Source organism: Octopus sinensis, linkage group LG8 (genome assembly GCF_006345805.1).
Source record: "Octopus sinensis linkage group LG8, ASM634580v1, whole genome shotgun sequence".
In the NCBI taxonomy this organism is placed as follows: Eukaryota; Metazoa; Mollusca; class Cephalopoda; order Octopoda; family Octopodidae; genus Octopus; species Octopus sinensis.
The window spans coordinates 97,041,420-97,046,343 of NC_043004.1; positions in this window are offsets into that span (position 1 = coordinate 97,041,420).

A 4,924-nucleotide genomic window follows, 5' to 3' on the forward strand; every position below is an offset into this window, starting at 1 on the left:
TATTCTCTGCAACACATTTTTTCTCCATCTTCTCTCGTTTCTCTTCTTTTCATTCCAGTCTTCTTTTTCTTTCTTATTTACTTTTTTTTCTTCTCTGTTATCGTTACTTCTTCTCCTCTTCACCATGGTCAAAATCAACCTCATCTCTGCTCAGTCTGACATTAAGTACATCCATCTGTTATTGCTTAAACCATTTCATCTTTATCATGGGCATTCTCCGCTTTGAGATTTATCTCCACCTTTTAAATCCCTCTTGTAGAATCACAGCAGAACGGCATCATAATAAATGGTCCTGCTAGTTGTTATATATATATATATATATATATATATAATATGTGTGTGTGTGTGTGTGGTGTGTGTGTGTGTATGTGTGTGTGTGTGTGTGTACCATTATTAACTACGTTCGGTGGTTGTGATGACTGGCAGGGCAGTAGCACCACAGAGAAAACACTCCAAAACATTTCCTTTCATTGCAATCTGATCTGAGGTTCACATCATACTGAAATTTACTTTACATGACAGCACAACCAGGGTCATAGAATAAGCATTAGACATGGTCTGCAGTAAATAAAATTTAGTATGCGTGAAAGCTTGCTTGTGGGTACGACTTCTTCTTTGGAATATACTCTCATTTAAATTGTATTGTACACTATTTCATCATTCTATACCCAACCCTTTTCCTCCTACGAGTTGTGACAGAAAATCTTATATATATATATATATATATATATATAGTGAGAATTTACAAAAAACAAAAGACGAAGACGGGTGTGTAAACAACAAATAGATGTATTAGTTTAACGCACGGGAAGTGAGAAAGTCTTTTACGTTTCGAGCCTACGCTCTTAGACAGAAAGTAACACAGAAATAAACAGGGAGAGAAAATAAAAAATGTAAATAAGTACTCGATTGTGTTAACCTCATGAAGGGATGGTTTCGTCCAAGGAAATACTGATTCAATACCTAGAATTTTGGGGAAATTAATTTCCTTAAAATAATAGGTATATATATAAAAACATATAGTTTCTATTCATATAAAAGTAAAAGAAAATGGAGATTGGAGAGTTACTAATTTTTTGCTACTAACAGCAAATTAATCATCATCCCTTACAGCTGTTTCAATTACTACTCAATAAATATTGAGTAAATATTAAATTCCCCAGCAGAGGGGAAAAAATATACACCTTGGATATTTTGTATGTATGGATTCATTATAGCAGACTCATCTTATGTATGGCAGCTGAAAGACGACGGGATTCCATACACAATGTCATGGAGAATCCTAGAAAATCCAGGCGCCTATATAAACGGGTCCAAGCGCTGTAAATTATGCACAGCGGAACGGGTGAGGATTCTAAAGGACTCCCTCGACCCGAGGAACACCCTTAACTCCAGAACGAAGGTCTTCGGTCCGTGCTTGCATTTCAAGAAATTCCTGCTGGCCTATTGGAACCCACAGGATAACGGGTCACTGGCGATCGACAGCCAAAGGGAGACAATCATCTGTTACTGACATTGAGTAGCGTGGTCCTTTCCTCCTCCATATTCTAGAGAAGCGACTCGCTAGAGAGGCTTTAAGCCAACAGGTTTTGGGATCTGATGATATGCTGTAAAGCTAAACGCTTAATGGACGTGAAACCCAGGGTAATCCCATAAACCGACTTTATCTAACTTTATTTAAATTATATACTGCTCCATAACTTAGAGTGTGCTTATTTTTCAGATTTATGCTTTGCCGACAACATATATATATATATATTTGTATATATATATATATATTTGTATATACATAAAATATGTGTTATATAAAATCACATGTATTGTTAAATGTATAAATATATGTTGTATATATGTAAGCATATAAGTGTGTATATATGTGTATATATGTGTGTGTCTGTGTTTGCATATACACACCTACATGTATACATCCTGTCACTAATTCACGCACGCATATTTTATATATAAATGTGTACATACATGAAAATATGCTTATATGCGTGGATGGTATGTTGGAGCAGTGAGAACCTAAGTGAATTTGGTCAACCAGACTTGAGAAATAGAACTCCTTACTTCGTACATATTACACTCAGATACCTACATGCATAAATGTATTCAGTATGTAAGAATCTATGTATCGATGTAAGTGTACGTCAATATGCGTGGTGGATGACTTTGAACAGATGTTGATGAAGTAGCTGTTAAAAGATTACTTGATAACAGATTATAGATTCAACGAAATATCTTTAGTTTAGGTGGGCGAAGAAATTCAGTTCAGTAATTTGTTTTGATATTTTGTCACTGACTTCAACACTTTATCATTGCAATCATTGACAGGTATGCATGCTTTAATAATATTTTCGTCTTTCTCACCTTTTCTCTCCTATTTATAAATGTAAGGTACTGTGATAGAGATATAAATCTTATATCGTATAAAATACTTCTGAAGATACTAGCACATTATAATGTTCAGCTCAGTAAACTCACTGTATGCTTGGTCTACCAGTGCAATGATATAACCACGAGCATATTTAGTACATTTGTCATTTGCTCTGTAGTCATTTCAACAACTACAGTGGTAAATACATTTTATCTGGACATCTAATGTAGTTCTACCTTCTTTCGGTATATGCTACATTTTCTATACTATTTAATACTACAATATAACTAAGGTGGCGAGCTGCCCACCGGGCAAAATGCTTAGCCGCATTTTGTCTGTTTTTACATTCCGAGTTGAAATTCTGTCGAGGTCGACTTTACCTTTCAAGATCGATAAAATAAGTACCAGTGCTCAACTTGGGTTGATTTAATCGACTTACCCTCTCCCCTTAAGCTGCTGGCTTTGTGTCAAAATTTTTAAGCCAATATTATAATATAATTAAGAAAACTCTAAACAGGCGTTTGACCAGCTAGAAATAGCCACCAAATCTATTTCAAATACTTTATGGGTTTTAACCAAGAAGGTAAGGTCTGCCTGATATGTGTTGGCTGATATGAGTTGGCCTAGGATAAACAAAAAATGACACCAACAACAACTTTTTCAGTCTTTCTTGTCTCAAAGGCTTTGCAAAAGCCAAGCGACCAAACCCTTCTTCCAGACTTAATATAAAACAAGTTGCATATTTTGTAAAACAACGTTAAAAAGGAATTCACAGCTAAATTGTTGATTCTTGTTAATATCAATAACAAAATCTCACAATGAAATCGGATTACAATGCACATGAGGAAAATGATATTTATGGTATTTAGAAATCTTACAACGATATTAGCATTTATATAATATCTATCAAAGCTTACAAGAGAATTGCTTAAAATACTTCTAGTTCACAGTATAATTGGGGGTTATCAAAAATATTGCTAATTAAACTTTATTCAATTATCATTGGGTATTTGTAGGAAGAAGTGATAAAAGATTTCTGGAGATTTGCGACGGAATAAGTAATTTCATTATTGATATTAATATTTGTGTATGCAAAGGTGTTGAACTAACAGAATCGTCAGTACACCAGGAAAAATGCAATGTCGTTTTTCGTCCGTCCTTACGTTCAGAGTTCAAATTCCGCCAGGGTCGACTTTGCCTTTCATACATTCTGGGTTGATAAAATAAGTACCAGTTGAACACTGGGGTCGATGTAATCTACTTATCTCCTCCGCTTGGCCTTGTGCCAAAATTTGAAACTAATATTTGTGTAAGTATTTGTGAGTTTGTGAGTGAGTACATGTGGGTGTAGGTATGAGCATGTATGCATGTATATATGTACGTTTGTATTCATACATTTCAGTGTGTTTACAGATATGTATACACTTAGATGATGGATGATGGAAGCACTCCGTCGGTTACGACGATGAGGGTTCCGGTTGATCCGAATCAACGGAACAGCCTGATCGTGAAATTAACGTGTAAGTGGCTGAGCACTCCACAGACACGTGCACCCTTAACGTAGTTCTCGGGGATATTGAGCGTGACACAGAGAGTGACAAGGCCGGCCCCTTGAAATACAGGTACAACAGAAACAGGAAGTAAGAGTGAGAGAAAGTTGTGGTGAAAGAGTACAGCAGGGATTACCACCATCCCCTGCCGGAGCCTCGTGGAGCTTTTAGGTATTTTCGCTCAATAAACACTCACAACGCCCGGAATCGAAACCGCGATCCTATGACCGCGAGTCTACTGCCCTAACCACTGGGCCATTGCGCCTCCACTATACACTTAGAACCAACTTAGAAGATAGTTAACTGTCGTCATTGGTTTTAAACGCTTCCGATATATTTGAGCTGATTCTACCCTTCACTCCTTCAAATTCAGTGTTAACTGCCGGTCTACTCCGTTTGTATATATTTTCTCTTTCACCATCTTCAGTAATACATTGTGATTACACTCCAGTTGTGCAGTAAGCTCACGGATTGTTAGTCGTCTGCCCGTGCGAATCAGTTTGACCCCTTGTCCAGCGATTCGTGCAAGATGCCTGCAATGAAAAAGAACAGACAGAAAAAGCTACCGCAGAGGAAAAGTTACTCTACAAATATATGTTGTTTTAACAACTTATTTTAGTTAATGAATAAATGATTCCCACTTTTGCATTATTTTTGGTACAACCAATTTGTGTGTGTGTGTGTGTGTAGGGGGGGGTGTATGTGTTATATGTCAAGGAAATAATTTCAAATGATTTATTGTGTTGTTCAGTGAATGGAAAAGATATATGAATTATATTTTTCGGAATTCTTGTTATTGCTGTTATTGTTCTGTAACACCCTATTTAGTAGACGTGTAATTAAAGGCATTTCAACCAGGACCATCCTGACTTTTCCTAAATAACGGATAATGTTGATACATTTCCAACTACATTATTCAACAAACCTTTTATTATTTTTCTATTCAAAAAATAGTAGAATATGAATCTGGAGTGATTTGGTTGCTATTTCTAGAAGG